This window comes from Aotus nancymaae, unplaced genomic scaffold, assembly GCF_030222135.1.
Source record: "Aotus nancymaae isolate 86718 unplaced genomic scaffold, 86718_ANA_hifiasm-v0.15.2.pri h1tg000002l, whole genome shotgun sequence".
NCBI lineage: Eukaryota > Metazoa > Chordata > Mammalia > Primates > Aotidae > Aotus > Aotus nancymaae.
Window position 1 is genome coordinate 60,669,898 of NW_026988413.1, and position 26,822 is coordinate 60,696,719.

At 37.2% G+C, this 26,822-nt stretch overlaps 1 protein-coding gene across 8 annotated transcripts in view; it reads right to left on the minus strand.

Annotated features, from left to right (window-relative positions):
- The window catches only part of CACNA2D1 (calcium voltage-gated channel auxiliary subunit alpha2delta 1), a 490,964-nt gene that overhangs the window by 453,800 nt on the left and 10,342 nt on the right, over positions 1-26,822 (minus strand). Inside the window, exon 1 of one of the 8 annotated variants that reach the window (XM_012466176.3) lies at positions 3,009-3,155. The exons of the other annotated variants lie outside the window; for them this stretch is intronic. The gene's annotated coding sequence lies outside the window, so the exon portion shown is untranslated. Of the gene's footprint in view, positions 1-3,008; positions 3,156-26,822 lie in introns of those variants that run through there. 8 annotated transcript variants of the gene reach the window in all.

Genomic DNA, 26,822 nt, shown 5'->3' on the forward strand with positions numbered 1-26,822 from the left:
TATTGATTTATGATCTTTAAAACATGCTACTGATCTTTGAAAACACCTATTTGATCTTTAAAAAGAATTTGAAGGGAAAATTTTACATTAACAAAAATGCTATTATAAATTCATGAAGATTTCCAACTACAATTTATTAGTAACACCAGCATTGACATGGTTGGAAAATTACAAAAAATACTATGAATAAGACAATTTATGTGGGAAAAACACAAATAAGACACAGCATCTGCACTATATATATTATAGTGTATTAACTAAAAGAATCCTCTAGGTAAGTGTTAATTAATACAACTCTATTCTCGGGACTAGACACTGTAGAACACAGCACATGTTCAAGAAATCATTTTTTAACGAATAATCAATTTTATTGAACTGACTGACATAGCCCACATATCCCTGACAGATTAGCCTTCTGAAATACCTAGAAGATATTCCTCCTTCAATAATATTCAATGGCTCCCCAATTCCATCAGAATAAAATATATTCTTGGCATTAAAAGGACTCCACAACCCAGCTTGTATTTTTTTTTTTTTTTTTTTGAGACAGAGTCTCATTTTGTTGCCCAGGCTGGAGAGCAGTGGCGCAATCTCAGCTCACTGCAATCTCTGCCTCCCAGGTTCAAGTGATTCTTGTGCCTCAGCCTCCTGAGTAGCTGGGATTACAAGCACTGGCCACCATGCCTGGCTAATTTTTGTGGTTTTAGTAGAGGTAGGGTTTCACCATGTTGACCAGGCTGGTCACGAGCTCCTGACCTCAAGTGGACTGCCACATTGGGCTCACAAATTACTGGGCTTACAGGTGTTAGCCACCACACCTGGCTTCTCCTTATACTTTGTCTCTTCCCATATTCCTTTACACAAGGCAGCACAGCAGAGTGAAAAGAACACTGCTTTTGAGATTAGAATGGCTGCTGGGACTGTACATAAAACCTGACTTAATAATGCATGATACTGGAAATTCTTTAAACCTCTCTTTTTACTAAATAAATGTAATTAATATCTGAGGGAAGTTGTAAACATAGTAATAATAAAGATGCATTTAGCACATACAGCACAGAACAGATTCAGGGTACGTAATTTGATACTGTTGAGATAACTTTCTCTCTTTTTTCAATCAAGTTGTATACTTTCTACTTCTGCTTAGTATTTTTTTCCTTCTAACTTCAGACTGGAAAATGCACCCTGTTGTACTAGAACCTAAATCCTATTCCATTCTGTAAGTCAAATGAAAAGCTACTGTTGCGGATAACCACCACATTCAAGTACCAGGCAGTTGTAAACATAGGGTAATCAACTAATTACAGATGGGCCAGAGAAATTTTATGTACACAGAGAAGACCATATAAGGCACTTGCAACTACCAACAAAGCTTCCAAGATACTAAAGCTTTAAGAGAAAAGACGTGATGGGGAGGGTGGCAAACCGACAACATGGTTAATTTCATAAACATCATAGACTCTGTGAAGGCTCTGTGATCTCATGAGCCCAGAGTTGTTACCCTCTTTCTGCATTCATTATTGAACTACTGTACATAGCTGTGAGATACACACAGCTTTGAAATACTAATTATTTCTTTGGCTATATCTATTAGTTCCTCAGCTTGTAATTACTTGAAACAAATGAAAGGCCAAAATCCGTAGTCTCTCCATCAGCGCCTTCTACATAGTAGGTATTCAACAAACATTTGAGTGACTATTACTTGTAGACTATCAGATAATGAAAGCCCTGTGACATTTTTTTCCAATTAATGTTAGTACATTTTAAAGTGTTGTTTTCTACAAGTCATGCAAGCCAAATATAAGTGGATGTAAATAATTCTGAATACATCTTACAGAGGTCCCCAGTTTTTTAAAGGTCTATTTCTTCTGGTAACCTCTTAATACAGGAAACTGAAATATTAAGAAGTGAGGTGTGGTACCCAAGATGATGCAAGTACTGGCAAAAGCAAAAACTAGTTACTGATTGGTTCTCTTATTCAGTGGTTCTCAACCTTAGCTATATACTAAAATCATCTGGGTAGATTCTTAAAAATACCAATGCCTGGTCAATTACCCTAATCTCTAGGGTAGGGCTGAGGCACTGGTAACTTTTTAAAATTCTCCAGGTGATTCAAATGTGTATCTGTGGTATAAAGCCTCTGTACCTCTTGTAATTCCAATGAGCAATGTGATTGCTAAGAGTTCCTGAGAAAGTCATTGCCTAAGGTTTCTTCTGTGCACTATCGTTTTCTGGGTTTTAAGTATTGAAGTATGGTCATGCATTAATTAATGATAGGGCTACATTCTGAGATATGCATTGTTAGGCGATTCTGTCATTGTGCAAACATCATAGAGTATACTTATACAAACCTAGATAGTATAGCCTACTACTGGCAAAAGCGAAAACTACACATCTAAGTTGTATGGTATAGCCTATCGCTCCTAGGCTACAAGCAACATGCTTCTGTACTCAATACTATAGGCAACTGTAACACAATGTCTATCCATCTAAACATACGTCAAAATAGAAGGCTACAGTAAAAATACAGTATTATAATCTCATGGGACCACTGCCATATATGTGGCCCATCATTGAGCAAAATGTCATTATTTGGCTCATGTATTTGAAACTATGACTCTTTACCTCTTAAATTGCTACACTTACTTTTCTTCTGAGTAGGACGCTTTAGATAAATCTCTAAATAATAGTTCCTCTCATTTCTTCAGAAACATAAAGACACATGCACAATTTTAGTAGAAAAAAAGTGCTCTGTTTTATTATAAGAAAAGGTATGTTTGTGTGATTTGGGACTTTTATGATATCTGCTCAGGTTGTGTAAGGGAGGCCCTAAAATAAACCTTTTCATCCTTTCCTTATGAATCAATCCATCATAGCAGTTTACCTAATCCATTTTTTATTAAACATTGTTTATCACTTGTACTGCTATCTATCCAACACCTTTCATTCAGATTGGCTTAGCCTTAAGAAAAAAACCAACGCGTGTTAACAGGCAGTAGAAAAATTACCTCTTTCATGAGCTCAGTGGTCTGAAGGTGCACGCTACATCAGGGGTGGCTGATGCCAGGTGGCTGGCTTGCGACACTTAGGAAGTCCCTCACACCTGTCAAGAGAGGCAGAGACTGCAAGAGAGAAGCCGAGTCTGACTGAGCAGGCGCAGAAGGGCAAACCCTGCTCCCAACTGCTGCTAGCAGAGCTCTAAAAATAAAGCGACAAAAGCACGGGGAAGGCAGAATGAATTCTTAACACTTGTACTCTTCTATTTCTGTCTGTTACGAAGCAGGTGATCTCAGTACCAAGCGATGAGTCTTTTAACTTTCTATATCCCTCACTTTCAGAAATGATCCTCATGACTGCATTCATTCCAGCTGTTTCAAATTCATAATCATAAAAAGAATCTTTTTTAATCTTTCAAGACTGCCCTCTCTCTTACAGGATTACATTCTAAAATAAGCTTCTTTGATATTCATTTGCCTATTGTACTTTGAAGTTTTTTTTCACATGTATTATTCTGGAAAACAAAATGTTTATTCCATTAATACTTTATTCTTTGAGAGAAGCAAGAGTTTTAAAAGCCATTCCTTTAACTAGAGAGATGGCAGTCTAAATGTCTTCCAGTTAACAACCACCAGTCTAGAGAAAGCGAAACTATAAACTTGTTAACAACATCTTTTAATGGCCCTCCATGTAAGGCCATATTTATCATAAATGCCAAGCAGCTCTGCATGAAAGGGGAATGTAGGAGAGAGATCCAAGATGGCTGATGATTAGCAGCTCGGGCACGTACCTCCCAGTGAAAGCGCAAAGAACGAGAGGACGCCACACTTTCAGACGAATATTAGCTGCTCACGGACCACGAGATTCCCAGTGGAGGAGCTCCACGGGTCGCCAGGGCGACTCTTGTGGCCGGCGTGGCGGTTTTGCTGGTGCCTTAGCACGCCAGTTCTTGGTGCAGAGTCCGGAGATTCCCGGGCAGAAAAGCACCATCAATCTTAAGACCGCTGTTTTGGCCGGCTCAGTGGATTGCTCAGATTTCGGCGCAGGGAATCAACAAGCTGGACGTCAGAGACCCAGTTAGAAAGTCGGTAATTATAAAGACGATAGACGGACAAATATATAATGAAGGGAAGAAACCAGCGTAAAAAGGTAGAGAATACTCAAAATCAGAATGCCTCTCCCTCTACAGGGGATTGCAATTCCTCATCAGTAACGGAACAAGGCTTAATAGATTACACCGGTATTCCAATAACAGAAGCAGGTTTCCAAACGTGGGTGATAAGAAACTTCTGTGAATTAAAAGAACTTATTCTAACCCAATGCAAAGAAACTAAGAACCTTGAAAAAAGGTTTAACGAAATGTTAATGAGAATGGACAATTTAGAGAAGAATATAAGTGAATTGATGGAGCTGAAAAACACAACACGAGAACTTCGCGAAGCATGCACAAGTTTAAACAGTCGAATTGATCAAGCGGAAGGAAGGATATCAGAAGTCGAGGACCAGCTCAGTGAAATGAAACGAGAAGACAAAAATGCAGAAAAAAGGATGAAAAGGAATGAGCAAAGTCTCCAGGAAATATGGGACTATGTGAAAAGACCTAATTTACGTTTGATAGGTGTACCTGAATGTGATGAAGAGAATGAATCCAAGTTGGAAAATACTCTTCAGGATATCATTCAGGAAAATTTTCCCAACCTGGCAAGGCAGGGTAATATTCAACTCCAGGTAATACAGAGAACACCACAAAGATATTCTTCAAGAAGACCAACCCCAAGGCACATAATTGCCAGATTTATTAGGGTTGAAATGAAGGAGAAAATACTAAGGGCAGCTAGAGAGAAAGTTCAGGTTACCCATAAAGGGAAACCTATCAGACTTACAGCAGATCTCTCAGCAGAAACCCTACAAGCCAGAAAAGAGTGGGGACCAATATTTAACATCCTTAAAGAAAAGAACTTTCAACCCAGAATTTCCTATCCAGCCAAACTAAGCTTTATGTGCGAAGGAAAAATTAAATCTTTTGCGAACAAACAAGTACTTAGAGAGTTCACCACCACCAGGCCTGCTTTACAAGAGCTTCTGAAAGAAGCACTATACATATAAAGGAACAACCAATATCAGCCTTTCCAAAAATATATCAAAAAGCAAAGAACTTTAACACAATAAAAAATTCACATCAACTAATGGGCAAAACAGCCAGCTAGCATCAAATGCTGGTATTAAACCTACATATATTTTAATTGGATAAAAAGCCAAAACCCATCGGTATGCTGCATCCGGGCCCATCTTACATGCAACAATACACAAAGACTCAGAGAGAAGGAGGAAGATTTACCAATTGAACAGAGAGTAAAAATAAACTAATAAACAAAAAGCAGCAGATGCAATTCTCACCTCTGATAAAGTAGACTTTAAAGCAACAAAGATCAAAAGAGGCGAGGAAGGACATTACATAATGGCAAAAGGATCAATGCAACAAGAAGAGCTAACGATTCTATAGATCAACGAGATAGAAAATTAACAAGGATATTCAGAACTTGAACTCAGACCCGGAACAAGTAAACTTAATAAATATTTATAGTACTCTCCACTTCAAATACACAAAACATACATTACCACCTCACACCTATTCCAAAGGTGACTATATAATTGGAAGTAAATCACTCCTCAGTAATCGCATAGCATTTCATAGGTTTAAATTAAATATTGGTTGGCTGTTTGTTTGTTATCTTCTTCCCTTACTCCTTCCTGATTACATCATTAAGTATAATTATCAGTATAAAAGAGGTTTTCAATACCCATTACTAAATTGCATTCTAGCCTGGGCAAGAAAGCAATACTCCCATTCTCTCTCCCTCTTTCTTTTCCTTCTCCCTCCTCCCCATTCTCTCTCTCTCTTTCTCTTCCTTTTTTCTCCTTCCTATTCTCTCTCTCTCTTTCTCTAAAAAAAAAAAAAAAAAAAAAAAAAAAGAAAGGGGAATGTGATGTAGTGGTTGAAAGTTTGAAATCAGATAGACATGAGTTACAACCCTGCCCCACTATATTATTGTCAGTATAGTCCAGAACCAGTGATTTAACTGCTCAACACTTCAGTGTCTTCATTTATTAAAAAAGAGAAAATAATGTCTTTCCCTGTTTTACAGAATTGAGACCAGAATTAGATAACACAAGCAAAACACTACCATACTGCTTGGTATCTAGCACTCAATAGACACCACCAATTGTTATTATTGCTAACAACAAATTTATAGCCAAATAAACACCTGATGGCTCAAGAGATAAAGAAGCAATATTATTTAAAATGTTGCTGGCATTTTTAAATAAGCACCTAATATGTACAACCAAGAATCTAAAACCTCAAAGCCTTTTCTCCATATAGGTATGTGGATACCTTGCCTCTTCCCATTCTTTCTGGCATAAGGAGCAGAAGAGCTAGAAGTGGAAAATATCTTGGGGAATTTTTCCTGAGTAGTAGTCTTCACTGGAGAAACTTCAGCATCTTATTACATTTCTCACAACAGGCTTGCACAGGACATGTCTAAATTTGCTGACAAGTAAAATAATTTTTCACAGCAATTGAGATTACCTCAAGATGTTAAACTCCTTACCTCAAGCCAAAATGAAAACTAAATCACACACTCACACCCACACACATACACACACAGACACCATTATCTGAATTTGCAGATCCCAAAAAAATCCTCTTTCATAGTTAATCATTACCTCTTTACCTCTATCTTAAACGGTTCTATTGAGCTGCCATCCACATAGATGTCACCAAACACATGACAGGTAGTTTTTAAAAGTAAACTTTGATCAAGACATCAGGCCTGTATTATATACTTCAAAACATCATGTACACACACAATAAATATATACAACATTATCTGTGCATTAAAAACACAAAAACAAAACAGGCCACATCTCACAGGTATTTGTATCTAGACACTTGATCAGTCTTCCAGAAACCCATTCAGGGCTTTAGGGCTTCACTTACATGTTTGCAACTGTGTTCAAAACCATCAGTGCCTGTAACTTTTTTTTTTTCTTTTTTTGAGACAGAGTCTTGCTCTGTCCCCCAGGCTGGAGTGCAAAGGCACAACCTCAGCTCACTGCAACCTTCGCCTCCAGGGTTCAAGCAATTCTCCTGCCTCGGCCTCCCAAGTAGCTGGGATTACACGTGTGCGCTACCAGCCTGGCTAATTTTTTATATTAGCCGGGCATGAGCCACTGTGCCCGGCCTAGTGCTTGTAACTATTTAAACCATTTTCTCTGATTTGGTTCTCAAAGAACATGGAAATCATTTGTTAGTCTCTTGGTAACTACTCAGTTTATTTTTGAAAGATGTATCAAGAATTGATGATTTTCTGTTCAGAAAACATCATGATCTGATCAGAAAATCATCAATACTTGGTTATAAATGGGGAAAACAATGCAGAAATCTGTTAAAAAGTACTTAGTATTCAAAAAGTCTATTTAGAGTGAACATTATACATCTCCCATGAGATTACCAAAACATTGTGTTAAATTCAGAATTCAGAATAACAAAATATTTCCCAAGTTATTTTTGTCAAATGACAAAAGAAGAAAGCTCTAAAATGTTTATAAGCCATTCAAAGAAGCATTAACAGTTTGTTAAAAGTGAAGAATTTAGTTTGCTAAATTTCTTAACTGTAATAATTTAACCTTAAAAATTAGAGAAGTATTATTATTTGAATTAGTCCCATATCTATATATTATTTCTATGTTTTCAAGTCAAACAGATTTTTTTTTTTTTTTTTTTTTTTTGAGATGGAGTCTTGCTCTGTTGCCAGGCTGGAGTGCAATGGATTGATCTCAGCTCACTGCAACCTCCGCCTCCCGGGCTCAAGATTCTCCTTGCCTCAGCCTCCCGAGTAACTAGGACTACAGGTGCATGCCACCACGTCCAGCTAATTTTTGTATTTTTCGTAGAGACGAGGTTTCACCATTTTGGCCAGGATAGTCTCGATCTCTTGACCTTGTGATCCACCCACCATGGTCTCCCAAAGTGCTGGGATTATGGGTGTGAGCCACTGCGCCAGGCCAAGTCAAGCAGACTTTTATAGACTACCTCAGTATTTCTTACATAACATTTCCAAGTAGTTCTTAATTGAACATTTCTTAGTCAATCACTTTTAATCTTTTATATTTTGTCTGAGGAACAATTTTTATACCTGTGCAAAAGAAACTTTGTATTAACTTATTAATTTTTCATCTCATCTAACATTTACCCAAGGAAAATGGGTCATCAGCAAGTTTATTTCTACTCATGCCCTGGTTTCTCTGCCAAAGAATTGTTGTGTCTGCAATTCAGGCCACGGCTGTGAAGTGCCTCTTCCGAGTCTTCACACCTCTGCCTGGCTGCAGAGCTTCACCCTCGTGATCCACATCTCCCTGGGGAGCCCCAGGACAATGGCTGACATTGGGTTTGGTTCTCAAGCCCCATCATTCCTTAGGAAAACAAATGACACTTGTTCTATTATTCATACTTGGCAGGAAAACATTTGTTGAGCTATTACCATTCTTTCCTAAATGACTCCACTATAAAAAACAAATCTTAATTGCAATCAAATCCTTTGTAAAGACAAAGTAATTTAGGAAAAATATAAAGCTTTTAAGGTAGTAGATATAAATACTTAATGTGTTCATTGTTGTTAAAATGAGCCTATAAATGATCTAAGAAACAATCTTGTTCTATTGGCTTTGTTTCTTCAGACACTAACGCATGGCTTGAACTACGATGGGAAATGCTTATTAAATTATTTGATCAATATATATACAGACACACATCTATATACTCACTAATACAAAACATAACATATATATATAATAAAAATATACCTTGAATTATTTTATTGATGATATAATATCCTAAATAACATTTATAACTTACTTTACATCTACCAAAACTTTAACTAATGAAGTACTATAATAATAATCTGAGATATAATAATAGTACAGTCAAAATTTTATTTGGTTGGTCAACAAGTAAACCTGGAGGCAGTTTATGGAGCAAAATCACAGCATGCAATTACTGGTGTCTGAACTAGATGATGTCCAAACTTCATTTCAGATACAAGATGAGCTTAGAATAAAGCAGTCCTCAAACAGCCCATTCACCAACCTAAAGGCAAGATTAATGGTATAAAAATCCAACATGATAGCTTAGTGCAGAAGATGAATAGCCTGATGTCACATGTAAATATTATGCTCTACAGTCTTCAAAGTATTCACATATACATTGCCTCATTTGAATGTCACAACACATGGTGCTAGTGAAGAGAGTGAATTTGAATGCATTTCACTGATGAGGAATGGAGACTCAGAGATGTTTACTGCTGTACCCAAGGACCCCTGGCTAGTATGAAATACCACGATCACATCTGACCCCACACATATATTACAGAACTGGTTAAGGAAACATGAAACAAACATGGCAGAAGAAATAAATAGTGAGAAGACCTACTAAACATCACTATGGACAATAATCTATTACATACTAATTTGTGGGAAGCAAGAGAAGCAATGAGTATTAAAAGCATGTATAAAGCATTCCATCCAGGGAGGCCAGGGTGAACACAGTGTCAAGTCCTGTAAGTGAAGACACACCATACTGATTCAGCCTACAAGTGATTCTGATCCAGAATGTTTATAGTAAAAGTGTCTTCTTCAAGTACTTGAACTTAACATTCAATAGCCAGCACTAACAGCTCAAAATGAGCCTGGGCTCTGATTCTACATGCCCATACACCATAGAAGTGTACACTTCTGTAAAACTGAGTGCTTAATGCACTGGTTATAGCTACTCATTGATATTTACAATCACATCATTATCATTCTATCGATACACATATTCGCAAATTCATACTACCTTAACATGTCCCAAGTTAGACAGTACTATTCTCACATTACCTTATTTAGAGGAAGAAGAAAAAACAACTTTCTAAATTAGCTCCCTTTTTTATTAAACAAGTCTTTAAAAGCCTAAAGTTTCTCTTCATTTCTTGGGAAATCTGTCTGGCAAGAATCATCCTATTCACCTATGACCACACATTTTCCAAACCTGGAGAAGATCCCCTGTAGTTGTACCAGAGAAGAGTACAGGAAGACACATCAGATATAAATCTCTCTGTCCATGAATGCTAGAAAAATTCCTGAGGCATGAAGTCTGCAAGTTGCATAAAAATACCTGAAACTGGCTGCTCACACCTGTAATTCCAGGATTTTGGGAGACCGAGAAGGGCAGACTGCCTGAGGTCAGCAGTTCGAGACAGTCCTGGCCAACATGATGATATCCGTCTCTACTAAAAATACAAAAATTAGCTGGGCATGGTGGCGGGCACCTGTACTCCCAGCTACTCAGGAGGTCGGGGCAGGAGAATCACTTTAACCCAGGAGGCAGAGGTTGCAGTGAGCCAAGATCATGCCATTACACTCCAGCCTGAGTGACAAGAGTGAAACTCTGTCTCAAAAAAAAAAAAAAAACAAATTTTGGTCTGTAGGACCTAATAAACGGGCAAGATTGCATATATATTCTCACTCTGGTCAGGTAGGTTATATATGACTCTTACCCACTGATAGGCTGTGTGCCACACAAGATTTTGAATTTTGTCTTTAGCTTAATGCACTACATCTTTAAAAAAAAAAAAAAATCTGGCCTACTGCTTTAGATTTAATCTTAATTAATGCATATTTTCTTATAAGAGAAAAAATGAAAAAATGCCCAGAAGAAAAGCAAGATAGATGAATCAATATGTGTAGATCAGTATGTGTACACTTAACAAGTAAAAGATCATATCTGGGAATCCAAACACAAGAAAGATTCAATACTAAATATTCTAAAGGAATTATTTTTTAGTAATATCTCAGGCCAGGTGAGGTGGCTCACACCTGTAATCTTAGCTCTTTGGGAGGCCAAGGCAGGTGGACTGCTTGAGGTCAGGAGTTCAAGACCAGCCTGACCAACATGGTGAAACCCCATTTCTACTAAAAATGCAAAAATTAGCTGGGCATGATGGTGGGCACCTGTAATCCCAGCTACTTGGGAGGGTGAGTAGGAGAATCGCTTGAACCTGGGAGGCAGAGGTTGCAGTGAGCTGAGATCGCTCCCCACTGTTCTCCAATCTGGGTAACAGAATGAGATTCCATCTCAAAAAAAAAAAAAAAAAAATTTAAATATATAAATAATTTTTAAAATCTCATTTAAAATGCAATCATTGTAATAATTGTGGTATTATGATGACAATATGACCCACCAGTCCTTACATGACTGAATAGTGATGTCATGACCATCCCAACAGAGCAGCAAAACAAAGGTAAGTGTCTGGATTAGTTTGCTCAGGCTACCATAACAAAATATTGCCAACTGCGTGGCTTAAAACAACATAAATGTATTGTCTCAGGGTTCAGGAACCAGAAGTCTGAAATGAAGGTGTCTGCAGGGCCAAGCTCCCTCAGAGAGCTCTCAGGAAAGATCTGCTCAGGTTCTCTCTCTTTGCTACTAGTAGTTCTGTGGTTTGTGGCAGCATAACTCCAATCTTCAGACGCACTCTCCATTTACTGATCTTGTGTACATGTCTGTGTCCAAATGTCTCCTTTTTATAAGGACATGCATCGTACTGGATTAAGGGCCCACCCTACTCTAATACAATCTGATCCTAACTAGTTACAAAGACCCAGTTTCAAAATAAGGTCACATTCTGAAGCACTGGGGCTAGAAATTCAACACAGGAATTCTGGGGGAACACAAGTCAACTCATGTGGGTACTCAATAGCAGTCTCATATGTAATGCCTAAATTAGGATTGTTTTTGATATTAACGGTTTGTATCACTTGGCTACTTACAGCTGTTTAAAGCTCTTAAACTGCTATTGTGGAATATAATACATAGTAATTATCCCATTTCTTAACGCATGTAAAGGAAAGAGTGATCCAGCATATGAAGAGGCAAAAAGTGTTTCTTAGTCATTGTGGCTTATTCAAATTAATATATCTACAATCTTCATACATGTATAGAAGTTGATATAGTTTCATTATATATTACATATACACATTAGTAATATAGAATCCAGAATTCCTAAAGATGACACCAGATGGCAGATGTATTAGTAAGATAGCCTCAGCATAGGACCACCATGAAATCTGTTTTCTGACCTGAACACTTTTGAGAGTGAAAGGGAATTATTAATAATTAGGCTAGACTACAGGCAAAAACCAGAGGGTCCTACTCACATCCAACATGACAGCAAACAAAGGGAAAAGCCAAATGCAAATAAAGTGATAGTAGGTGTAGAATAGTCTATAGATAGTAGGTAAAAAGGCAGTGATCCTTCTGCTCACGTATAAATACTGAGTACTTTAAAAAAGAGGAAGATCAGTGTGTGAAAAATGCACTAGATTTTGCATATAGTGAGAACGTAACATATTTACATTTTGTAAATAAAATGACATAAAAAAAGTATTATGGAGAGGACAATATTAAAAGGAGACGGTAACCACATTAATATGGGTCTTTCAGTCTTTCCTAAGACAATGTATTAGTCTGTTTTCAAGCTGCTATAAAGAACCGCCTGGGACTGAGTAATTTATAAAATAAAAAAAAAGAGAGAAAGAAAAAAAGAGGTTTAATTAACTCACAATTCCACAGGGCTGTGGAGGTCTCAGAAAACCGACAATCATGGTGGAAATGGAATAAAACACATCCTTCTTCACACGGCATCAGGAGAGAGAAATGAGTGTCCAGCAAAGGAGGAAGTCCCTTATAAAACCACCAAATCTTGCGAGAACCAACTCACTATCATGAGGACAGGATGGGAGAAACTGCCCCCTGATTCAATTATCTCCACCTGGCCCCCTCAACACCACCACATGGGGATGATGGTAATCACAATTCGAAATGAGATTTAGGTGGGGACACAGCCAAATCATATCAGACAGTAAGAGTAGAATGCATCTGAAATATTTAAGAGCCCCATCAACTAAAGAAGTGAAATACATTATTTCTTCTTTATACAAAGAAGAAAAAGAAGCAGAGCTAGTATTTTTTGATAGAATAAAACAAAAAGATTACTCCGTAATGGAGATTCAGAGTTTACATTTTCCCTCACCTAATAGCATTTCCTCCTAACCAACATAGACAGTGATTACTGGGATTTCTGCTTCTATAATACACCACTTTGTGATGTCACTCTTGTAAGTGCACTGTCCTATGAGACAACAAGCATTCTCCATTTACAGAAAAAGTAGCTGAGCAGAAACACTTGGTATTCTTTTCATACTCACAAAGATATTTTTAGTGTATCAGAGTTCAGGCCAGCCCTATAAAATTTCAGAGCCACATATAAGACTGAATATATGCCTATAAGTAAAGTGTCATAGTGTCATAAGCCTGTCTTCAAAGTGCTTTTATTGTTTTGGGGTCTCTGTAATTGTTCCTCTGTGAAAAAAGCCAAGCACTTTCAGTCGAGGGAAAAAACTATCTTCATTAGTTTGCTATACAGCTTTCCCAGGTGAAACAAATACCCTTAGCAAGAGTGTGTGTCCATGTTAATTACAGCTTGCCCACAAGCCACCCTGGCAACTGTCCAGCCTTCCTGGTATCTACAAAGCATTTTATGCAGTATGTACATGGGCAGGATATACTGTCTCATTTCCGCTCTAGACCCAGCAGGAAAGAACAGACACTAGTACCTTTCTGCTAAAGACATGTTTCACTGCAAAATTTTCCTTCAGGAAATTCACAGATGTCCAGGAACAAGGGAATTTCACCCCTGGACATTTGACTGTGACTTACATAATTACACTTCCTGCTTCACCAAGCACTAAATTTAACAGCTTAATTTAGAAAATAATTTGAACTACCCAATTTACCTGTTTTAAAAGCATACTCGTTATTGGGAATTAATGAACAAAACTCATTGATGTGACAAAACTTTAGCAAAATGCAAACACCACATCAATATTATGAGAGTTAGCCAGAATTAGACACCACTGGCAACAGGAACATGTATCATGGGTCAATTCACTATTCAGATTCAACTAGATATCTGCATTAAAGTAAAAGCCTACAGCAGTGGTTTTGCACCAGGGGTGGTTTTGCAGGAGACATCTGATGATATCTGGAGACATTTTTTATTGTCATAACTTGAGGAGGGGTTGCTTGCTGACATTTACCATGCAGAGGCCAAGGATGCTGCTAAAATCCTACAATGTACTGGACAGCACCTCCGCCCCCGACCGCTTCAAAGAACTATCTGATCCAAAATGTCAATAGTCCTGAGGTTGAGAAATTCTGCCTTAGGCTATGTGAGAAAAATAAGTGGTTTTGCATAAATTCTATGTGTCAATACTATGTCCCATAGGTGCATTTTAATAGACCTTAATAGTTATTTTCAGTCGAGTTTTCCTGATATGATTCTCCTAGCTTGTCAAAATTATAATTATGAATTGTCACCAAATACTACCCAAGGAAGTATAAACAAGTTCTATAAAATTAAAATAAAAAAGTCTAACATTCATTACGCTGTGTCTGAATTTAGGAGAGATGAAGGATTGGTCAGAAATATATATGACCAGAATTCCTGATATTTTCCTGGCATCTACAAAATGCAAAACTAAATTATATGTAATATTAATTGAAGATTCCAAAGATCTCTTAATTTCCAGTTTTCATCCATTATCAACTCATGATTTTTTCCCCTTGAAGATAAAACTTGCACTGCTTTTAATCTACCACATTACCAAGGTCAGAAACAGAACCATTCTCATTGTCAGATAAAAGCATCAGAAAAGTATTCACAAATGTACTTAACTAGACATAAGGTGGAAATCCAGTTCTGTCTCTTAAAAAATGCTGGAAATCTCTGAAATACTTATATAGGAATAATTGCTTTAAATGTTTTGAAGTCCCTGCCTCATTCTTTATAAACAACTTTGCAGAGTACTTGCCTGTGATAAATTTGTATTATGTTGTATATAGAGCAAATTTTTGACCTTCAATTAAGAATGACAAAAAATAGAAAAATCATAGCAAGCAGGAAAAAAAGTAAATAAGGCCACACTTTTCTCTAATGTTGGGTGTTATCATTTAGTTCTTTATGGATAATACTCAACTATCTTTTACGCTTCTTTAAGTCCATATCCTTCAAAACATCTTTATTCTTAACCTAATGTCCTGTCCCTCAATCTACCACGTGGGTATTCAGGTATCTATAATCTTATTAAAAAGGCTTTTGCTTTATTATTACAAAATACAACATACAGAGCAGTTTCATCCTGGCCATGCTCAGTTTATCAGAACTACTCTATTACGCACCACTGATATCTATTTAAAATGATGACTTTGTTTTAGAACAGTATCTAATGCTCTAAGGAGACAGTATCTGATGTTAGAAAGGGGGAACCCCCAGGAACCATTCTTTTTTTTATACTTTAAGTTCTGGGGTACATGTGCAGATCGTGCAGGTTTGTTACGCTGGTACACACATGCCATGGTGGTTTGCTGCATCCATCCTCCTGGATGTGGAGACATAGGAAGGCTTTTACATTGTTGGTGGGAGTGTAAATTAGAACTATTCTTTCAAAACCTGCTCCATGACTTTATGCCAAGACATTGGTAAGCAGATACCCCAGAAGCTCCTCTTCTGAAACAGTGTTTGGCAGTAGCAATCACAATCAGAACAGAACTATGAAATAATTCTCTCTTAAAAAATACAGTCTGCAGTTAAATGGCCTACACAGCAGAGATTTATCTGTGCTAATAAACTCTCTTTAAAATAACATCACTAGGAAGATTCTGCTTATCCAATGGTTTGAGACAGAAGGGTTCCTTTGAATTTTGGAGGGGCGAAAGCTCAAATCATGGGTAAAACATAAAAGTAACAATTTGAATTTTATCAATCTAGGAAGAGCATTTGTGCACTGATACCCCAAAAAAGAATAAATATCACTATAGAAGGGTAGGGAAAGTGACGCAGATGAACACAAAACTAAATTTTGTCACAGTTGATGACTGCCTCCTACACTACTAAGAATGCCTAATCTCTTTCAAAGTGCATAAATGTGCCTTAATTCACCTTTTCATTGCAAATGAGGATGGTCAGGGAAGATAAAGGAAAATACAGAGAATTTTATTTCAGGACTATCTGACATCTACAGAATGATCTTACAGATAATTTGGAATCAACAACTCTGGTCTCCTAAAATTTCCCATGATGCAGTAAATGTTGTGGTGGCTTCATCCATTTATAGTCCTTAAACATACTTTCTCTTTCTTTCATTCTATGGAACCCTGAGAAAAGGCCTAGCCATCCCCTAACTGAAGTTGTTCACAAAGAAGAGAATACTTAATTTTTAGACGTGAGGTTTGAGGCAACACCTGGCTTTAAATGCCCATTCCATATGTTTAGCCAAACTGCAAATAAATTAAAATATTCATGTTTAAGGGTCATCTTGCCAAGATACTTTAAATGATGTGCACATAAAATGTAATAACAATTAATATTTTAGTAGAATAATTAACTATAATGGTCACCAAGGTGTTGGACAATTTCTATTGGTAAGATTTCAGCAGATATCTGTTAGCATCATGGCCACTGCATTCTCTTTCTTGAAAATTTTCATCCTTGATGAATAACATCCATGATGTTATTTATAAGGAAATTTATCAATAATGTATTTGTTGTGAGCTTATCCTGAAAATCACTTAAAGGGAAAAGCTACTCTAGGAAGTTTAGCAAGAGTATGTCTAGCAGTTCATATTGATATTCTTCTCGACCTGACATTGTAACTATTATCTGGAAGATGCGGCATCTTTGTAAAAAGATCTAGTTTAATTCAACTCATTTTAAGTGACCTACTGAAAAACAGAATAAGAACCCTGAAGAATCTTAAAACATGTAACTGTGATTTTCTAGGAAACTAGTTTATCTTAACAGTCTGGAAAAAACTATAAAAGTTCTTGAGACAACTGTTCAGGAAGAAGTATATAGTGACAGATAGAATCTAGTAAGGACTGCATCGAAAGGCATTAAAAAAAACAGATAATCTTGTGTTAGTCTTTTCATATAATTTATGCCTTGGTTTCATTAGATAAAATCCTACATGCAATAGAATATCATTGGCAACAGGCTGTTAGAAAAATCTCCAGTCAAACAAATGGAAAATAAGCAAAAGAGGTTTTGTCAAAAAAAAAAAAAAAAAAAAAACATATTTTTTTCATGCATTTTAAATCCAATGTGCACAGATGCCTGGAAAGAAACTGAGGTCCACAAAATGAAAAAGCTCTGTAATTCTCACTATTTGCTAACTGAACATCTGAACTAAACTTAAATGGCACATTCCATTCCTTGAAAACTTTTAATTGCCTTTTGCAAGAATATATTGTTTAATTCTGGATGTGTTTCAATGCAGGGATAATTATTTATACTTTTACACTTTGGCAGACACTCTGAGATCTGAGTAATCAATGGAGACTTTTATATAGCGTCAGCCCCATAGGCCAAATATACTTTAAACATATATATGTATGTATACACACACACACACACACACACACACGTATACATACACACACACATACATACATACATATATATACACTTTTTTTTAAGTGTAAAGAGAACTCAACCTGCCCCAGGCATACATTAAATGTTTTTATCTTCATTCTTGGACATCAAATCTTTGAGGATTAACAATTTAGCATATATCTGCTTCTTGATTACATGGAAATAACCTCAGAAGCCATCAAAAAAGACTAGTTACCTTCAGATTAGCTGATTTACTGAAACTACGAATAAAGAGTATGCAGTCCTCCTTGTCACTGCAGTATCAAAATAGTTCATTTGCTGACAGCAAGTGTTTGAATTCATGGCAAACAGTAAATGTTCCAAAGAGAACACATTAAAAGTCAAATTTGCTTATGAACAACAAAATTCTGGCAAGGAACTACAGCTTGTAACAGTCAAATAGCAGGCTCCCTTCATAACAAAGCATTACGATTACTTTGAGAAAAAGGCCATTGCTACTCATCACTAAAATAGAAAGTCAAGTGTTAAAGTAGGGCATACCACTGTCATGTAAAATCATTTAATGTGAAAATCTTCTATTGTAGTTTTTGTAATGCCATTTTCAAACTGAAAACAGTAATTTAGTTATGTCTTAAATACTCAAATAAAGTAAACTAGAGTTATTCAAATTATTCTCAGATTATGCTACTCAGATGCTGCTAATCTGGGAACTGTGCCTACCAGTCCACAAGAAAAGTACCCAAATTGGGAGTGTTTACACACTTTTAAAACAGTTTCGAAAGAGTAATTTTATGGCTGTGGAATTTAATTAAGTAAAAGAAGGTTTATGATTCGTCTATCTTTTTAAATTTCATTTTTCTATTAATTGATTTTCATTCCATTTCACAAAAATATACCTTCGCAATAGATATAAAATTTACAAAATAAATAAATAAGCCCTATCCCTTTAGCATAGTTAGTGTGAAAAGCACTGAATTAGACAATTACTCTGGCCAGTGTTCCCTGGTGTTAGCAAATTAATTATTGCTACAGTTATAACAAGAAAAATCCTGAACAAATCAGACAACCAGCAGCACTTTGAAAATAAAACGACCTAGGATATGCACAGGCTGAGCAGGGAAGGACCTGTATGGAGTATATGTATGGAGTATATGAAGGAGCCACTTTTTAAGGAAAATTTACTAAGCAACCAGTACATAAACAGTATTGAAAAGTATGTTATCACTATTTTTTTTTTCTTTGAAAAACGTAAATCATAGCTATTCACCTAAATCTACTCACTGAAGTGAGGAAATCATTAATACTTTATAACTGGGGTGTTAGAGGACATTATCATTTCACACTGATACATATGAAAAAAAACAGATGCTGTTTAGGACTGTAGAGTATTAGCTAGTTTATGTAGGCAAATAAATACTTATTTTTCAGGACAGACCCAAGTATAAACCTTAATTGGGAAGGATCATAATCCTTTACATTTCAAAAGAATTGCATTATAAGTTTTCTACACATTTATTGACAATAATGGTATAAATTGGCTTAAACCATAGCAAAGATAATTCTTCTTTGCAGAAAGTGTTAAGTTCAGCTAACTAATTGTGACAGCACTGTTAATGACTAGTTACTGAGCTATTGGAGTTTACTTTCCTCACAGGATGGATCAGAACCAATGTGACACAACACAGTTTGCCTGAAGGCAAAAGAATGATAGGTCATCTGAATGTTTCACAGCATTTCCCAAATCTGTGAACACATAAAGTAGGAAAGAAATTAGCATTCTCATATTTTAGTTTTTGGTGTATTTATGATGGCTGCCTAATAATAACACCTGTGGTGAGCAGGATTCTGAGATGACCTTCATAATTCCCACTTCTGCAAAACCCATACTCTTTGAATATGAGTGGGACCCATAATATGAAAGGATGTCACTCCCTTAATTATGTGATGTTATGTGGCAAAAGTGACGAAATTCTGCAGATGGAATTAAGATCTAACATCACTTGATTATGAATGAATCAATAGAGAGTATAATGGATGGTCTAACTTAATCAGCTGAATGCCCTTCAAAGAGGGATTGAGTCCCCTTTCTGAATAAAGAAATTTTCCCTCTAGTCTAGAAGAAATAAACTGTCATGTCCTGAGAGGACCTTTAATAGGGCCTCAACAAACACACGATCTTGAAAGAGGAGCAGGAAGTAGCCCCATACAGGAATGAAGGCCAGGCAACATGTTACTGCAGCCTTGTGAGACTCAACAGAGGGCCACGACGATTCCTCAGCATTGAAACTGTATGTTTCTATGTGTGTTGTTTTAAACCGTTCAGTTTGTGATAGTAAGCTACACAGAATAGTAAACAACAAGCCAAAATAAATAAATAAATTTACATTACCAAATTTTAAACCTGAGATTCAATTTGTTATTTAAAGAGACAGAGTCTTGCTCTGTTGCCCAAGCTTAAGTGCAGTGACTGGATCATAGTTCACTGCAGCCCTGACCTCTGGGCTCAAGTGATCCTCTCACCTCAGTCTCCTGCATAACTGGGACTAATAGGTGCATACCACCACATCCAGACAATTTTTTAATTTGTAGTAAAGATGAGGTCTTGCTGTGTTGCCCAGGCTGGTCTCAAACTCCTGGGCTCAACTGATCCTCCCGCCTCGGCCTCCCAAAGTGCTGGGATTACAAGTGTGAGCCACCGCACGCAGCCCAGGATTCATTTTATCTTTGCATAAAATACCTTTATGAAGATTCTATTTGGGGCCTGATGTGGTGGCTCACGCCTGTAATCCCAACACTTTGGGAAGCTGAGGTGGGTGGATCACCTGAGGTCAGGAGTTTGAGACCAGACTGGTCAACATGGCAAAACCCTGTCTCTATTAAAAATACAAAAATTAGCAGTGCATGATGGCACGCACCTGTAATCCCAGCTTCTCGGGAGGCTGAGGCATAAGAATCCATTGAACCCAGGAGGAGGAGGAGGTTGCAATGAGCTGAGATTGCACCACTGCACTCCAGCCTAGGTGACAGAGCAAGACTCCATCTTAAAAAAAAAAAAAAAAAAGATTCTGTTTGGTTTGTTTAGATTCACTGAACCTCAAATTGGTCATCAGTCTTTGATATCCTCTGTATAATTGGATTCAGATCTAGCATGTATTTCTAACTCTTCTCATTTATTCATGCCTATACACTAGGAGGAAAGCTCATCAACTGAACACAGTAAAGGGCCACACATAAGCCTGCACAAGCCCCTCTTCTAAACTTCAACATGTCTTATGAGCTTGGATGTAACATCTTGAAAAATTAGAACTGATAAACAGCATAATGTAATGGATTTTTACTCTTTTCTGAAAATATTTCATAATATACATCTATTACTCAAGGTAAATGATGATGATATGTTTGTTGCTTATCTTAGAAGGAAAAAAAGCACCATTCTATATTACGAGTAGTATGGTAATGTTTGCTTATGTAGCTTTAAAGTTACCATTTTCCATTTGCAAAAATTACTAGAACTATATTGTCAAGGGAGAACATCTAGGGCCTCTTTCACAGAACCAAACTCATCAGGGACAATGGGCCACTAAAATTATTGTTCTGCACACAAGGTCAATTTTTCTGCAAGCTCAATGACTTCATTATATACTACAATATACTCCCCGACCTTTATCTGAGGTTCTGTTCTCTCACTTTCTGGGGTTTCAGTTACCCGAAGTCAACGAAAGTCCAAAAGTGTTACAGTGTTAGAGAGACCACCTCCACACAACTTTTATTACAGTATATTGTTATAACTGTTCCATTTTATTACTAGCTACTGTTTCAATCTCCTTTCTGTGCCTAATTTATAAAACAAATTTTATCATAGGCATGTATACACAGGCAAAAACATAGTATATATTTTTATTCAGTTTCCTGATTAGACTGTTATCCTGCTTCTAATCAGAGCATATTTGTTCAGTGCTTTACATGCCAGTGTTTTATACGAATATTTTTAATCCTTACAAGAAACGTATGAAGTTTTATCAATGGGAAGGTTGACTTGTTCAAGTTACCCAGCTAATTGTAGAGCTGAGCTTCGAATCTGCACTTTTAACCAATCATGCAAGTTCCATGAAGTAATTAAACACTTACGTTCAAAAGCATCAATTTTTTAATGCAATGACTTCTCCTCTATGCCATTAATATGGTACTAGTTAAGAACCATTTTGAGGAGAACTAAAGTCACTCAAATGACTATCTGTCCTCTGGTTCAAATGAGGAAACCTGATTAGAAAGGCAGCAACCCAAGACCAGATGCAAGGACTCACACCTGTAATCCCAGCTCTTTGGGAAGCTGAAGCAGGAGGATCACTTAAGGTCAGGAGTTTGAGACCAGTCTGGGCAATAAAGTGAAATAGCAAGACTCCGTCTCTCCAAAATATTGTTTTAAAACTAGCGAGGCATGGACAACAGAGCAAGACCCTGCCTAAAAAAAAAAAAAAAAAAACAGAAAGGCAGCAACCATACCATCTATGATAACTTATTAGAATTGTAATTACTTGATAGTCACATACAAGAATGAAGTTTTAATGATACTCAGCATAGATCCGACATCTAAATCCATTTAAATTACAGGAGACCTGTGTAACTTGGCAGGACTCTGTATGATCTAGTAAACAGAAAGGATATGGCACAAACTCCCATCTTCAGCTTCAGACAAAAGCCATGACATATAGCATAAGAAATCTTAAACATAAATCAGGATGACAGGCAAGGAACGATCTGGTGCCTTGTATTTATTTTTTGACTTGGTCCTCCCTTGCCCACTCCCATTCCAGAGATTTTCCCCTAGTGTTCTAATCAGATGAATGTGAAAAGCATAAGAGAAAATAGTAATCTTTACTAATCTCCACAGATTCCTCCAGGAGTAGATTACAAAATCAAGAAAAAAATGTCTAGTTCTAATGGCTCCACATTAGAATAAGAAAAGATGAAGAAACTAACACTTTTCACTCTTTGCTCAATAAATTCAATGGGATATACACAGACAAGTAATTGATGGCCTCTCATTTAAGCCTTACAATTTTCCCTAAAAGGTATGGTATATGATACTTTTACAGAATATGAAATGAAACTGAAAGAAAATTAACTTTCCAAGATCACACAGGCTAGCAGGGTTCCACCTTAGGATTCTCTGACTCAAAATCCTGAATCTTTCCAGTATACCAGACTGCCTACCTTGAGTCCTCTGAACTACCACAGCATAGACTCAAATGGTTCTAGCTTTACTTAAGTATCTATCAACTTAGCAACTTCTGGGAGTTAGTAGAGCAATACAGAATCACTGCGTGTTTGAAGACGTGAAAGAGTAGGATCGCAGGACTCAAACTGGACAAAAAACTAAAACAACAATCAGCAGTGATACATCACATCCATTTTGATGTTTCAGTTATACCTAACAAATTTATAATCTTTCCCATGGATGACTGGCATTTCTGGATATTACAAAGCATTTTCATGTTTTATAATGTTTTCTAAATGTATATATTCTGCATATATATAGCACATCTGAATCTGCATGTATATTTTCTTCATACCTTATCGTAATTTTCACTTGATATAAATCATTATAATATACATTTGATGTTTATATACTGTGGAACATTTATTATATATATATACACACACACATCATATATATGTATACATCTGTGTATGTGACTGATATAGGTGTTTCTCTGCAATTAGGGTAGACATACAGAGGCAACAGAAGGAAGAAGGAAAAAAAATCGATTCTGAGTAGCCTGCTGACCCCAGGTTTTGGCTCCCTGTGCATATTACAAGAATAGAATCCGGGAGCCAATTTACTTCACATGTGGAAAAACCCAAAAGCGGTAGGACCAAATCCAAGACTTGCAACCTTCAATGGCTCCTCCGTCACAGTCATGTACACTGGGACTCAGCTGGTTTTTAGATGCCACACAGATAGGTTGTGTCACATCTGATAATTTAAGGAGATGAATGACCTCACATAATTATCACGCGTGGTTTGGTCTCTGATGAGTTACCATTCCCTTATGTTTCTTTATTACCATCACAGAAAAGTATAAATTTTAAACAATTACTCACCACCAGACCTTGACACCCATGTATCAATCCTCTGGGAACTAAGCTACCCATGCACAGTAAAATTTTGCCTCATAAAAATTAATGTCAATTTCTCCACTTATATCGACAGGAAAATCAGGTGTTTGGACAGACAGCCAAGCAGCTAATATATTTAATTCAGAGCAATCTGCAGAACCTCTATTGTGCCCATCCTCCTGAGGCTTCATATGGCCCATTTGTTTGAGTCACCCAACATTTGTGCAGATGTAAATGTAAATTTAAGTCAATTCTAATAAAATGTCATGGCAAAGACAGGGTGGTATTTTTAAAGTGACAAACATCATAAAAATTTTACATTCTTTTCTGTGGCAAATGTCAGAATGACTGCCATAAAAAGGCCATGTTGGCTTGGTGGCTCACACCTGTAATCCTAACTCTGGGAAGCCGAGGTGAGCAGATCACCTGAGATCAGGAGTTCAAGACCAGCCTGGCCAATATGGTGAAACCCATCTCTACTAAGAATATAAAAAAATTAGCCAGGTGGGGTGGTGGGTCCCTATAAACCCAGCTACTGAGGAGGCTGAGGCAGAAGAATTGCTCGAACCAGGGAGGCGGAGATGGCAGTGAGCTGAGATCAGGCCATTGTACTCTAGCCAGGGCAACAGAGCGAGACTCCCTTTTTAAAAAAAAAAAAAAAAAAAGCCAGGTTCCTGGCATGAAAAACTTTCTGCTTCAATGGTTATCACCAAACTGTAATCATTAGTCATGGTATTAAGGTATTGGTTAATCTAAAACATCTCTTTTAGCCATAAATCAATTCCAAATTTGCACCAGAAATTTTTTCAGTGTTTGATTTCTACCAACAAGAGAACAGTGTTTATGAGAGGCTCAACTCCATATATATTGCAAAGTGAAGGGATGGAGTTAGATGAGTGTAACTAACCATCAGTCGGATGAGTCAAGTAAAAGCTGGCCTTTTTCAGTATGCTCTTGGGAGATTTTTGCCAACTTCTGTATTGGTTGAGAAAAATGCAACTGGTCTTGATTTTACCAGCCTGCACTCACTCAATTTGCAGGGTAGTCTGGAATCATTTCTATAAACATCCTGGACAGATAGCTTTATTAACTTTCATATATTCTGTTTTGAGGCTGCAAACTCACATCTTTGACAATGAGAGGATATCAGTGGTAAAGCTATGACTTTTAAAAATAGATTCACTCTCTGTGGCACAGTTCTACAACAGGTGCTGGCTGAAATGTCACAACAAAGCACATCAAATGCTTTGTGGTTCTGCTTTCTTCATGGTCTCTTTTAGGACACTGGTTTTGTCCTTAACCTAGGGATAGAACAGTTCATCCAGCCCGGTCCACTTACACTCCACTGCATCTCTTTTCATTTCCCTTTTATGATAAAAGGCTACACAAGTTTTAGGAAGAGACATTTTTAAGAACTGCTAAGCATCCCTTTTTCCATTCATTTTAAGTTTTTCTCATGGCCCAAATGGTTATATATTAGCACAGTAATCTAGCTCACTGACCCATAGTCATCAATTCATGATCTCTTAAAGGCAGAAAAATCGCACAAGGCACAAATAATGAAGCTCGGCTATTATACAGTCCTTCAGAGTTCCCCATGCATGCTTTCATTTAATCCTCACGATAAAACTGGATGCAGGAAGCAAAAATATTATCCTTGTTCTATAGATGGAGAAATAAAGGCTGAGAATTAGTTCTGCTCTAGTTTACACGACTCCTCTCCCTCAGTCTTATTGCTGGCATATGCAGCCAGGTGAGCCAATAGATGCTAAGACTTCAAAGCTCCTGCAAAGGGCAGCAAAGTTCAGCAGGTAAGTGTAGGAATCTAGCATCGAGCTGCTTGAGATCAAACTCTAACTCCTAAAGAAATTCAGAAAAGTTCTTCATAGTTTAAACTTGTTTCTTCATCTACAAAACAGAAATAATCATTCTTATCTCAGAGAACTGGGCTGAAGGTTAGATGGATTAAAAACACGAGGCTCACACCTGTAATCCCAGCACTTTGGGACGCGAAGCGGACTGATCGCTGAGGTCAGGTGTTGGAGACCAGCCTGGCCAACATGGTGAAACCTCGTCTCTACTAAAAATAACAAAATTAGCTGGGCATAGTAGAGTATGCTTGAAATCCCAGCTACTCGGGAGGCTGAGGTAGAAGAATCACTTGAACCTGGGAGGTAGAGGTTGCAGTGATCCAAAATCATACGACTGCACTCCAGCCTGGGCAACAAAGCAAGAATCTGTCTCAAAAAAGAAAAAAAAAGGAGGGGGAAGGGAGTAATTAATAGTGCCTGGCATATAGAAGGTTCTCAAAAATGTCAGAAAGCAATATTATAATAATTGAAGGATGATTGTTAGTAATTATTACCGTTCAGACACTACAGATAGAGACACCAAAATTAGCTCAAACTGTGAACATCTATGGGAGACAAAAAAGAGCAAAGTCACAAAAGGGAAATAAATAGCCCACCTAACTCCTCATCTCTTGCCACAAACCACAAGAGTGGTTTTTCCACACTGCTATCATACCAATGAGATGAAGATTGATTCTTAGATCCATTGGCATTTGCAATCCTAACCATTCATTCATTCATCTTGGAAATTCAGAGAACTGCTGTGATGGAAACTGCCAGTAATATCCAGACCTTCAGGAGACCTGCAATGCCTCCGTGAGGGTTAACCAGGATATGCTTTGCAGGGATATTCTGTCAGTTTTCAGTTTATTTGTTTGGAGACAGGCCTCCCTATGTTGCCCAGGCAAGACTTGAACTCCTGGGCTCAGGCGATCTTCCTGCCTCAGCTCCCTAATAGCTGAGCCTACGAGCAAGCCCTCACCCAACTGCCAGTGGCTTTTTATCTTCTAGAGTTTATTTTGTTTTCTTGACAAGGATCTGTTTCAACCAAAACTTCTGCCCTCTACTGAAGGCAGGAAGCACCAATAGTGTGGGGCGGTAAACCACTACTGTCTGCTCAAAATGAATGACTAAGTAATGCTCAATTGCCAAAGGAAAGAACCATTTGTGTTTTATCTGTTTATTTTCAATGATATTACTGTAAGATCCTTCTACCGCAAGCACCACACACTTTTTAAAAGCTAATGACAGCTTATAAAACTACATGGATCTTTAAGATGATAATATCTTCTAGGAAAGAAGTAAA